The sequence below is a fragment of the Rhinoderma darwinii genome, chromosome 3 (genome assembly GCF_050947455.1).
Source record: "Rhinoderma darwinii isolate aRhiDar2 chromosome 3, aRhiDar2.hap1, whole genome shotgun sequence".
NCBI lineage: Eukaryota > Metazoa > Chordata > Amphibia > Anura > Rhinodermatidae > Rhinoderma > Rhinoderma darwinii.
The window spans coordinates 224155144-224169338 of NC_134689.1; positions in this window are offsets into that span (position 1 = coordinate 224155144).

Consider the following 14195-nt stretch of genomic DNA (forward strand, 5'->3'; position numbering starts at 1 on the left):
ACAAAACAGTGATGCTTTAGAGAAATCATATATTAACCCCTTTCCGCCACAGAGATTTTTCTTTTTTTCACTTTAGTTTTTTTCCTCCCCACCTTCCAAAAGCCATAACTTTTCATTTTTCCATCGATATAGCCATATGAGGGCTTGATTTTTGTGGAACATGTTTTCATTTTTAATGGCACCATTTATTGTACCATATAATGTACTGCAAACCTATGAAAAAATTATTTGTGGGGTGAGATGGAAAAAAAACAGTGATTCCTCCATTGTTTTTTGGAGTTCGTTTTTACGTTATTCCCCGTGCGGGAAAAACGACGCGTTAACCTTATTCTGCGAGTCAATACGATTACGGCGATGACAAATTTATATTGGTATTTTTATGTTTTACTAGTTTTAAAAGGGAAACATAATTGTTCAATAAAAATCATAGCTTTGAGCCATAACTTTTTTTTATTTTTTTGTCGATTGAGCAGTATGAGGACTTTTTTTTGCGGGGAAAGTTTTTATTGGTACCATTTCTGGGTATGAAAGACTTTTTGATAATTTTTTATTTCATTTTTTTTTTGTTGGAGACGAGGATAACCAAAAAGCATTGGTTAAATAATGTTATATTGAAGTAGTTCAGACTTTTCAACACCAGTTATGTTTCTTTAATATTTTTTTTGCATTGCTTTGGGTGGAAAAACAATTTAATAGTATAGGCTGCAGGCCACGTTAGGCCTGCAGCCTATAAGACACTGGGACAGAGTCCCTGCGCAGGCCGGCATAATGATGTCATTGCATCATGCTGGCCTACGCAAGGGTCGTGTCTGAGACAGTGAAGCGCTATGTCCATCACGGGAACGGGGCTAGGTAAAAAAAAAATTGGGGGTGTTGCGCTATCTACTGTTGATGGGGGCTGGCTGTGTGGTGCTATCTACAAGGGAGGGGAGCTGGCTATGTAGCGCTATCTACTAGGGATGTGGGCTGTGTGGAACTATCTACTGGGGGAGGGGCTGTGTGGTGCTATATATTGGAGGGGGGCTGTGTGGCGCTATCTACTAGGGGGCTGTGTGGCACTATCTACTGGGGGGCTGTATGGTGCTATCTACTAGGGGGCGTATGTGCTGCTATCTACTGGGGGAGGGCTGTGTAGCACTATACAGGGGGAAGGCTGTGTGTCACTTCACAGGGTGGGAGGGCTGTGTGACAAAATACAGGGGAAGGGCTGTGTGGCACTATCTACAAGAGGGGGGCTGTGTGTGGCACTATGTACAAGAGTGGAGGCTGTGTGTGGCACTATCTAAAAGAGGGGACGGGCTGTGTGTGGCACTATCTACAATAGTGGAGGTTGTGTGTGACACTATCTACAAGAGGGGGGCTGTGTGTGGCACTATCTACAAGAGGGGGGCTGTGTGTGGCACTATCTACAGGGATTTGTGTGTGGCACTTTTATTATTGTGGGGCCTAAAGGGGGTACTATTATAGTGTATGGCACCAAGGGGGCATTATTTCTATCTGGGGCAGTATAAATGATGGGGTGTTTTTAGAGGTTGGGGAGGTGCTAGAATAGCAAGAAGCCAAAGATGTTTGTGTTGCAAATTCTACAGAGGCAATTTCGAGTCGGGAGAAGGCGTCAGAGCAATCTGGGCCGGATGAAGAAGATAAAGAAAAGTGAGCGACTCCAAGCTGAGAAAATGTCACTGTTGAGTCACTGGATTTCACTCTATTGTATTAAACAAGTTTTCCCATGTTAGACATTCATGGCATATCCACAGGAAATGCCAAAAATGTCTGATAGATACAGGTCCCAGCTACGCTGCTTCCATAACTGCCATTCACTTCTATGGGAGTTACGGAAACAGCGTAACTCAGCAAGCTTTGCTGTTTTCGAAAACTCCAGACCATCTAACCAGGAAGTGGCCAGAAAGCAGTGGGAGCTGAGATTAACTGGGTTTAGGGGCCCCATTCTAGAGATAGGTGGGACCTGCATTGGGACAAGAGGTGGGATCTGCATCTATCGGACGTTTATGGCATATCCTGTGGATTTGCCATAAATGTCCAAGATGGGCAAACCCCTTTAAAGTTTTCACTCACTGTGTGGTCAGTCACCACACAGTGGTGGCCTCCTCAAGCACTGTATGGGGTGCCACCCCGACTTCACCACCACATATACACTTATTTTATTATTGGTTTACTACTTTGGTTTTAGTATTTTGCTGTATAAAGTACTTATACTAGTGTATTGGTTATTAGAAGTATTTATTTTAAAAATATATAGTTTTTTGCTTTTCTGTCATCACTTCCTCGGTTCAGCACTATTGCATTCCTATAGGTGAAGTATCGCAAGTTAGTCCTGCCTGATAAGTGCCAGCGAAATGAGCAAGATAAAGTCATTATAAGTTAGTTACATGAGTGCTTTGTGTTATACTCAGTTGTTAACTGCTTCCTGACATCAGCCGTATATCTAGACAGCGCTGTCGGGAAGGGTTTCCCGCAAAGCGCAGTATAGCTACGTCACGGTGATAGTGTGGAGCTAGTCTCCGATCCCGCCAATTAAACCCTCAGATGCTGCGCTCAATAGAGATCGCAGCATCTAAGGGGTTTTTAGCCACCGGTGCCCCAGCATTGAGATTGCTAGGGTGCCAATGACTGTATTGACAACCGGAGGGCTAATACTGGCCTCCCATTTCTTTGGCTACGGAAACCTCCTAGGTCCCGCCCAGAGGCAGGGCCTAAAAGGCTTCCATAGCCGATGGCAAGATGGCGCCGGCTCAGAAGTTGAGCCAGCGTCATCAGCAGTGGGTGTCAGCTGTATGTTGCAGCTGACACCCTGCTGTAAATGCAGGGACCGGAGCTAGCTCCGATCCCATCCATTAACCCCTTAGATGCATCGATTGAAAGCTATTGCTGCATCTTAGTGGTTTGCAGGGCTGCCGATGGCTACTATGGCAACAGGAGGCCTAACAATGGCCTCCTGCTCTGCCAATTACGGAAGCCGATTAGGCCCCATCCAGATGCGGAGCCTGTTTGGCTTGTTTTCTGTGAATGACTGACAGTTCTAATACATTGCACTACATAGGTTACATATAGGTAGTGCAATGTATTACAACAGCAATCAGTTGGACTTTCAAGTCCCATAGTGGGACTAAAAAAAAGTAGAAAAAAAAAGTAGAAAAAAAGTGAAAAATAAAGTTGTAAAAAATAAAATAAACATTCCTAGTAATAAAATAAACCACAATCACCCATTTTTCCCTTATCAAATCCTTTATTATTGAAAAAATAAATGAACCATACATGTTATTTATACCGAGCGGTGAACGCCGTAAACAAAACCCGTAAAAAACAATGCCAGAATTGCTGTTTTTGGTCACTTTGGTTTTAAAAAATTGTAATAAAAAGTGATCAAAGGGTTGCATGTATCAAAAAAAAACTATAAAATCTATAGCTCGTCTCGCAAAAAACAAGCCCTCATACAGCTCCATTAATTAATAAATTAAAAAGTTACGGCTCTTAGAACATGGCAACAGAATAAAAACCATTATTTTTACAAAAGTAATTTTATTGTTCAAAAAGTTGTTAAACATAAAAAAGTGCTATAAATTTGGTATCGCCAGAATTGTACTGACCCGCAGAATAATGTTAACATATAATTTATAATGCATGATGAACGCTGCATACAAAAAACCTTGCCTTCCAAAAAAAGGATAAAAGGTGCTCAAAAAGTTGCATGTACCCCAAAATGGTACCAATAATAACAGCTCATCCCACAAAAAAACAGCCCTCATACCACTACGTCTATGAAAAATAAAATAAGTTAAGGCTCCAATAAGTCAGGAAAGAAAAATATGCATTTGTGCAGGCCCAAGGGGAACATTTCTTCTGTCTTAAGAGGCGATTTATCAAGGCCCTAAAATTAGGGAACCAGGAAGGGGAGGGCCCAAACATATCTGCTGGAAGCGAGGGCACCTGTATTATACCAGGACAACACTTTCCAGCAAATTTCCCCATAATGCAAAGGTGCAGAGTGTGTAACAAAAGGAAGATAAGAAATTACACCATTTATCAGTGCGGCACTGGCCTGTGCATAAAGGATTGCTTCACAGCATACCACACATCTATGGATTATTTTATTGTTTTTTTTTACCCCATTATTAGACCACTTGACTATAGCCACTGATGTACTCCGCCCAGCTTACATATGCCCCCACATCATAAACTGAAATACCAGTAAAACTCCAAACAAAACTACCAAGTAACTTATCAAGCAATATCTGCACTTCAAAATACAAATGGCACTCCCTCCCTATTGAGCCCTACAGTGTGCCCAGACAGAAGTTTACTTCCACATATATGGCATCACCAAACCAGGGAGAACCCTTTTAACAATTTTTGGGGTGTATGTCTCCAGTGGCACAGGCTGGGCATGACATATTTACCACTGAAATTACATATCTAGGGACAAATTTCACTTTTTACTTTGCACCATCCGCAGTGCAATCATTTATGGAAAAGACCTGTGGGGTGAAAATTAGAAATTAATATCTAAATAAAAAGAAGAAATTTGTAAATTTCACCTCATAGTTACATAGTTACATAGTTAGTACGGCTGAAAAAAGACACATGTCCATCAAGTTCAACCAAGGGACGGGAAAAGGGAAGGAAAAATTTCTATACATAGGAGCTAATACTTTTTTGTTCTAGGAAATTATCTAACCCTTTTTTAAAGCCATCTACTGTCCCTGCTGTGACCAGCTCCTGCGGTAGGCTATTCCATAGATTCACAGTTCTCACAGTAAAGAAGGCTTGTCGCCTCTATTTTGCCTTAATTCTTGTGAAACGCCTAAAGGGTTAAAAAACGTTCTAAATGCTGTTTGGAATACTTTGAGGGGTACAGTTTTTAAAGTGGCATGATTCATGTAGGTTTGTATTGTATGGGCCTCTCAAAATCACTTTGCAACTGAACTGATCCCTTAGAAAATAGCCTTTTAACATTTTCTTTAAAATGTGAGAAATTTCTGTTAAAGTTCTAAGCCTTGTAACGTCCTGGAAAAATAAAAGGATGTTCAAAAAACGGTGTCAATCTAAAGTACACATATGGGAAATATTAATCAGCAACTATTTTGTGTGGTATGACTACCGTATTTGTCTTACAAGCAGGTACATTTAAATGAATAAAATTACATTTTTAATTTTTTTAATTTTTAATTTTAAATACTGAATGTATCGACCAAATTTTACCAGTAACATATAGTCCAATGTGTCACAAGAATTCTATCTCAGAATCACTTGGATAGGTAAAAGCATTCTAAAGTTATTACCACATAAACTGAGATATGTCAGTAAGGTCAAAAGTGGCTGCAGCGGGAAGGGGTTAAATCTGGAAATTATTTGTATTATTTATGTTTGTTACTTGTGTTCTAAACTAGTAACAAAACTTGCAATATAGATTTGTATAATTTTATATGTGTGCGGGCGTGGTTAGGTTATTGGGGGCCATGCACATTATTTGCACAGGGGCCCTCTGCAGACTGTGTCCGCCTCTGGTGTGAACATACCCTTAGCATCAAAGGCAAAATAACTATACCCATTTACTGTGTGTTCTACTTTAGAATTATGTTTACATTAGCTACTACTAATATAGATACATTTAGCATGATATCGTGTTGCTATTTTTGACAATGCATTCATCTATTTGTCACAGTTTGATGCATATTTATAGTTAGTGATTTATTGCACCCATATACATTTATGGGTCAACCTGAATGATTTATACCAAGACATTAACAAAATCAGAAACAGAACTCTGTTTATAATTCCGGTGCATAGCAACTACATATTTATTATGCATGGGACATGATTTCAGAATGTGTCTAAATGCTCTTCTATATTATTGTCACTTGTAGTAGCGATATCTAAATTGGTGTCATAGAGAAAATTGTGAAATGTATATGACTAAAGTAGAATCACCTTCAAACATTCACAAAGATATGTGTAATAAGCAGCCAATATGGAAGATACAGTATTTGTTATTTTTCATAGTCAATGGCATTCTATAAATAGAATTCAGGTGTCAGCCATATCAGAATTTTCTCACCAGCAAAGAAGCTGCCAGCATACCCAGAGGCCTGTTAGCAATGAGATGACAAGCTTTAGGCAACCACAATAATAATCCCACAAGGGAAACTTATTTTTGCTGTAAATGCATGAAAAAATAGGTTATTTTGTACCATAATGACAACTCTACCAATGTGAGGTCATGTGAGCCTAAAACAATAAGAGATACAATTTAATCCAGCACATTATTTTGATCGTGATGATAAATTTTCACAATTTGGGTCTGTAAATTTTATATAAACCTTGTTTTAACATTTATGTGAACACTTTTCTTTGAATTACATTTATATCAGAAAAAATAAATAATCAATCCAATAGATTATAAAGTAATGCAGAGGAATTTATCTGAAATAACACTTCATTATGAAGTGGAAGAAAAATTAAAGCTATTAAGGTTTTACTAAGGACAGAAGCTTTCAAACCAACCTGATTTGTTTTTATGAAGAGGTGAGCAGAAGCCTAGACAGAGGGGCCGCTGTGGATATAGTCTTTTTGGACAATTGGCATTTGACACTGTCCCCCATAGACATCTAAAGTGGTAAATTAAGGACTATAGATTTAGAAAGTATAGTTTGTAATTGGATTGAGAATTGGCTCAACGACCGTATCCAGAGAGTTGTGGTCAATGATTCCTACTCTGAATGGTCCCCGGTTATAAGTGGTGTACCCCAGGGTTCAGTGCTGGGACCACTATTATTCTATTTATTTATTAATGATATAGAGGATGGGATAATTAGCACTATTTCCATTTTTGCAGATGACACCAAGCTATGTAATATAGTTCAGACTATGGAAGATGTTCGTGAATTGCAAGCGGATTTAAACAAACTGAGTGTTTGGGCGTCCACTTGGCAAATGAAGTTTAATGTAGATAAATGTAAAGTTATGCACCTGGGTACAATCAACATGCATGCATCATATGTCCTAGTGGGAGCTACACTGGGGTAGTCACTTGTTGAGAAGGATCTGGGTGTACTTGTAAATCATAAACTAAATAACAGCATGCAATGTCAATCAGCTGCTTCAAATGGCAACAAGATATTGTCGTGTATTAAAAGAGGCATGGACTCGCGGGACAGGGATGTAATATTACCACTTTACAAAGCATTAGTGAGGCCTCATCTAGAATATGCAGTCCAGTTCTGGGCTCCAGTTCATAGAAAGGATTCCCTGGAGTTGGAAAAAGATGCAAAGAAGAGCAACAAAGCTAATAAGAGAATATGGAGAATCTAAGTTATGAGGAAAATATTAAAAGAACTAAACCTATTTAGCCTTGAAAAAAGAAGACTAAGGGGGGACATGATTAACTTATATAAATATATGAATGGCACATACAAAAAATATGGTGAAATCCTGTTCCTGTAAAACTCCCTCAAAAAACAAGGGGGCACTCCCTCCGTCTGGAAAAAGAAAGGTTCAACCTGCAGAGGCGACAAGCCTTCTTTACTGTGAGAACTGTGAATCTATGGAATAGTCTACCGCAGGAGCTGGTCACAGCAGGGACAGTAGATGGCTTTAAAAAAAGGCTTAGATAATTTCCTAGAACAAAAAAATATTAGCTCCTATGTGTAGAAATTTTTTACTTCCCCTTTCCCATCACTTGGTTGAACTTGATGGACATGTGTCTTTTTTCATCCGTACAAACTATGTAACTATGTAGCTATGTAAATTATATTATTGGTTACTAGGACAACGACATAACTTTATCAACTAAAGCATATGTGTACCTAACTAGATGTAGGACGCATAGCTAAGAGCCCGTGTTAACAAGAACTAAAATCTTCCCATGGCACTGGCAATGGGCAAACTGGGGAATGAAAAACCTTCTACCCCTAGACAAACAGAATATAATCCAAGATGGACAAATCTCTCAAGAAAGAGCAACAGACCTACATCACCAGGGTCGGACTTTGCTTAGATGGAGCCCTGTAAAGGGTTTATTTAGGAGATCCCTACCATCTGGACAACCACCAAAGAAGCAAAATACATTAAAGTTTAAGTCCCAAAGCATTGAAAATGTAAGATTAAGCAACTTTCAAAATGTCCCTGTTTTTTTAATAGTTTTTTTATACACTGCTCTCTGTGGTAACAGATTACAAGCAAACCCTGTATAATCTGATCCTGCATTAATACTATTTTCCCTTTGTCTCCTTCTTGCTTACCTACCGAATGAATATAAGTAGTCTCTCCACCTCAGCATCATCTAATGATAACAAGGGGGCACTCCCTCCGTCTGTAGAATAAAAGGTTCAACCTGCAGAGGCGACAAGCCTTCTTTACTGTGAGAACTGTGAATCTATGGAATAGTCTACCAAAGGAGCTGGTCACAGCAGGGACAGTAGATGGCTTTAAAAAAGGCTTAGATCATTTCCTGGAACAAAAAATAGTAGCTCCTTTGTGTAGAAATTTTTACCTTCTCTTTCCCATTCCTTGGTTAAACTAGATGGACATGTGTATTTTTTTCAACCGTACTAACTATGTAGCTATGTAGTACCGTACTATGCTGCAAGTTGGGAGAAGATATGGAGCAGACTAGCGGGCAACAGCTGCCTCCAATGAGGCGGAGGGCGATGATGATATGGGGAGGCATCATGCAGCCTTTCTATTAGCACCAATGGCGCCCCTAGTCTCGGGAGGAGTGATGCACGCTGTGCAGCTGCACAGGTCGCACAGCATTAAGGCTGGTCTTGTGCATCATACATGGTCAATATGGTGCTGACTCTGCAATATTTCTTGGTCCTTTCTGAAACAAATTCTCTTACAGGTATTCTCACCTTTCTTTCTTGAGTTTTCTGACATTAAAGCTGACATCAGACACATCAAGGTGTAGAAATGTCAGAACAATCTCAGCAAGCACCGTAAGACAAGGAGATATGGCAACAAGACTATTCCAATCAGGCCCTATAGCTCATTGACGATTAAGAAATATGAGGCACAGGTAAAATATCCTGATGTTTTGACGTCCGTGATAGAAAAATTGTGATTGAAAGGGTTCTAAATCCAAATGATTTGATATGCAACTTACTCAGTTTTGTTGATACTGCAAAGGTCATCCAAAGTTAAGTCCAACAACTGAAGTCTCCAAGGTTGAGAAGACATTCCCTTCCCAGCTGGCCATTTGAACTCCCTACAGTGTTAATTGCTATCTTAGCCCTGTTGATCACACCCATGCAAACTGTTTCTTCTCTGTCATCTGGATGCAATTTGCATTGAACTATCAGGTATATTTTAGATTATTACTTCCCACCAATTTAATTTTTTTTTTTAGAAGATCAACAGACCCTAACAACCTTATTTACCATTTAGTATCTGAAGAATCTTCTTTTCACTGTAACTTTTTAGAATAAGACACTTTCTATTGTTTGCTGTAAGAATTACTTTGAGTCAAAATGCTTAACCAAAAAATGTCATGTTTTTTACCCAAACTTATACACTTAGGTTTCTTAAAATAACTGACCATGCGCATAGACGCACAAAGGCAAAACATACACCTGGTCCTGTTCTGCACTGACACTGAGAAGGCTATTGATATGGTCTATTGGCTTTTCATGAACCAATCTTTGATAAAATGCCCCCCCCCCCCAACCACTATTAATGACAGCAATCTACTCTACACTTTTTGATAAAATAAATAATTCCCACCTCACACTCCTTTCAGGATTTTTAATGATATATTTATTTATTGAAATATGTTATTATTTAATAAAGGGGTTTCCTACTTTCTAAATATAAATGTCTTATGCCCTAACATAACTTATTCATAGGACGCTTGCATAAATAGTGCATATACCACCCGATCTTCGTAATTTGCGCCGCAGGACAAGGGACCATGTAAATAATAGCAGTGCATTGATGGACTCGGTGGTCAGGTGATGTATCAAGTAAACGCTGCATCCATAGTGTCCCTTGCCTGTCTATTCGCTGTCATATTGATCGTGTCATCCTATGAATTATGTATGTAATTTTTCATGTTAGGGTTTATGACGTTTATATTTAGAATGTCTCCAAACTTTTGAATTGTAAATGTCAGAAGGCAGAGCTAACTGTCTACATCCCTTTTTTATTCTAGGATTAGAAACCTAAATACAAAGCATTATTCAAAATCCCCTTATAAAATGCATAACATGATGAGCACATTTCTGCGCTAGTCTCCTTATGCTCATAACCAACATACAGTCAACCCTCCTACCCTTCTCAACACTTTTGAGCATTTCAACTGTTTATCAAATTTCATTTTTAATCAGAACTAACACAGCAATATGCCTAACGCACTTCCTGAGGGGGTAGTGCATGACACAGGGATTGAAAAAACATTATTAGGGAGAAATACTTTAGTAATGCAGCACCACCCTAGGCTGATCACTAGGCATAAGACAGTATATCATATTTGTGCAGTCATATCTGGGCCCACTGAAACCATTGATAATCTTTGATCCAAGACTTCCTTCTCTTGGCCTTAAATGGTGGAATATATACATTTAATCCATTCCGAAAATTTGCAGTATATATACGGGGGGGGGGGGGGGTATGGAGCGAACTCACAGGTGAACGTGTTGTTTGTGTGTTACAAAATACTATTTACTCATCTCAGGATAGATAATTCAATTGCTCCAGTAAATATCTGAATACTTTTAATTGTCATTACTGTTATATTCACTATGCTAGTAAATATTGTAGGTTCCTAGCGCACATTTGTACCATTTTTATCTAAAGTCCACAATGTAGTCACTATAAAGCAACCACAGCTCACTGCTATGTGATGCTACCTTATCTTTTGCCTTTAAAATAAGTTATTTTATTCATACCTATTGGCCACAGATAAAAAAAAAAATCTTTAATAGCACTGATATTCTAATATTTCACCCTAAATACTTAAACTGCATTATCTCTCTTTGTTTGTCTCTCTTTATAAAATATACTATAAAATTAATATACTCTTTTGTTAAATTGTTCATGTTTTATTATGTGACAATATTGAGGATGGAACATTCATTCATTTTTAATTTGAATTAATTTTATTAGACTGTTTTTGAAATGGTAAAAGTTAAAATACAGCTGTCAAAGTGATCTATGCTTATTAAATACAGTGAGGGAAATAAGTATTTCATCCCTTGCTGATTTTGTAAGTTTGCCCACTGTCAAAGACATGAACAGTCTAGAATTTTTAGGCTAGGTTAATTTTACCAGTGAGAGATAGATTATATTAAAAAAACAAACAGAAAATCACATAGTCAAAATGATATATATTTATTTGCATTGTGCACAGAGAAATAAGTATTTGATCCCCTTCCAAACATTAAGAGTTCAGCCTCCTCCAGACCAGTTACACGCTCCAAATCAACTTGGTGCCTGCATTAAAGACAGCTGTCTTAAATGGTCACCTGTATAAAAGACTCCTGTCCACAGACTCAATTAATCAGTCTGACTATAACCTCTACAACATGGGCAAGACCAAAGAGCTTTCTAAGGATGTCAGGGACAAGATCATAGACCTGCACAAGGCTGGAATTGCCTACAAAACCATAAGTAAGACGCTGGGTGAGAAGGAGACAACTGTTGGTGCAATAGTAAGAAAATGGAAGACATACAAAATGACTGTCAATCGACATTGATCTGGGGCTCCATGCAAAATCTCACCTCGTGGGGTATCCTTGATCCTGAGGAAGGTGAGAGCTCAGCCGAAAACTACACAGGGGGGAACTTGTTAATGATCTCAAGGCAGCTGGGACCACAGTCACCAAGAAAACCATTGATAACACATTACGCTGTAATAGATTAAAATCCTGCAGTGCCCGCAAGGTCCCCCTGCTCAAGAAGGCACATGTACAGGCCCATCTGAAGTTTGCAAATGAACATCTGGATGATTCTGAGAGTGATTGGGAGAAGGTGCTGTGGTCAGATGAGACTAATATTGAGCTCTTTGGCATTAACTCAACTCGCCGTGTTTGGAGGAAGAGAAATGCTGCCTATGACCCAAAGAACACCGTCCCCACTGTCAAGCATGGAGGTGGAAACATTACGTTTTGGGGGTGTTTCTCTGCTAAGGGCACAGGACTACTTCACCGCATCAATGGGAGAATGGATGGAGCCATGTACCGTCAAATCCTGAGTGACAACCTCCTTCCCTCCACCAGGACATTAAAAATGGCTTGTGGCTGTGTCTTCCAGCACGACAATGACCTGAAACATACAGCCAAGGCAACAAAGGAGTGGCTCAAAAAGAAGCATATTAACCCCTTCCCTCTTTAGCCACTTTTGACCTTCCTGACAGAGCCTCATTTTTCAAATCTGACATGTTTCACTTTATGTGGTAATAACGTTGAAATGCTTTCACCTATCCGGGCGATTCTGAGATTGTTTTCTCGTGACACATTGGACTTTAAGATAGTGGTAAAATTTGGTCGATACATTCAGTAGTTAATTGTGAAAAACACGAAAATATAGTGAAAAATTGCAAAAATTAGCATTTTTCTCAATTTAAATGTATCTGCTTGTAAGACAGGCAGTAATACCACACAAAATTGTTGCTAATTAACATCCCCCATATGTCTACTTTAGATTGGCATCGTTTTTTGAACATCCTTTTATTTTTCTATGACCTCACAAGGCTTAGAACTTTAGCAGCAATTTCTCACATTTTCAAGAAAATTTCAAAAGGCTATTTTTACAGGGGCCAGTTCAGTTGTGAAGTGGTTTTGAGGGCCTTATATATTAGAAACCCCCAAAAAGTCACCCCATTTTAAAAACTTCACCCCTCAAAGTATTCAAAACAGCATTTAGAAAATGTCTTAACCCTTTACACATTTCACAGGAATTAAAGCAAAGTAGAGGTGAAATTTACAAATTTCATATTTTTTTGCAGAAATAAATTTTTAATACAATTTTTTTTATAACACAGAAGGTTTTACCAGAGAAATGCAACTCAATATTTGTTGCCCAGTTTCTGCAGTTTTAGGAAATATCCCACATGTGGCCGTAGCGTGCTACTGGACTGAAGCACCGGCCTCAGAAGCAAAGGAGCACCTAGTGGATTTTGGGGCCTTATTTTTGTTAGAATATATTTTAGGCACCATGTCAGGTTTGAAGGGCTCTTGCGGTGCCAAAACAGTGAAAATCCCCCAAAAGTGACCCCATCTGGGAAACTAGACACCTCAAGGAAATTATCTAGGGGTGTAGTGAGCATTTTGACCGCACAGGTTTTTTACATAAATTATTGGAAGTAGGCCGTGAAAATTAAAATCAACATTTCTTCAAAGAAAATGTAGGTTTAGCAATTTTTTTTCTTATTTCCACAAGGACTAAAGGAGAAAAAGCATCGCAAAATTTGTAAAGCAATTTCTCCCGAGTAAAACACTACCCCACATGTGGTAATAAATGGATATTTGGACACACGGCAGGGCTTAGAAGGGAAAGAGCGCCGTTTGGCTTTTGGAGCTCAAATTTAGCAGGAATGGTTTGAGAGGCGATGTCACATTTACAAAGCCCCTGAGGGGACAAAACAGTGGAAACCACCCACAAGTGACCCCATTTCGGAAACTACACCCATTGAGGAAATTATCTAGGGGTATAGTGAGCGTTTTGACACCACAGGTTTTTTGCATAAATTATTGGAAGTAGGCTGTGAAAATGATAATCTAAATTTTTTCAAAGAAAATGTAGGTTTAGCTAATTTATTCTCATTTCCACAAGGACTGAAGGAGAAAAAGCACCGTAAAATTTGTAAAGCAATTTCTCCCGAGTAAAACAATACCCCACATGTGGTAATAAACGGTTGTTTGGACACACGGCAGGGCTTAGAAGGGAAAGAGCGCCATTTGGCTTTTGGAGTCCACATTTAGCAGGAATGGTTTGCGGAGGCCATGTCACATTTACGAAGCCCCTGAGGGGACAAAACAGTGGAAACCCCCCACAAGTGACCCCATTTTGGAGACTACACCCATTGAGGAAATTATCTAGGGGTATAGTGAGCGATTTGACCCCACAGTTTTTTTGCAGAAAATATTGGAAGTAGGCCCTGAAAATAATCTACATTTTTTCAAAAAAAATCTAGGTTTAGCTAATTTTTTCTAATTTCCAGAAGGACTGAAGGAGAAAAAGCA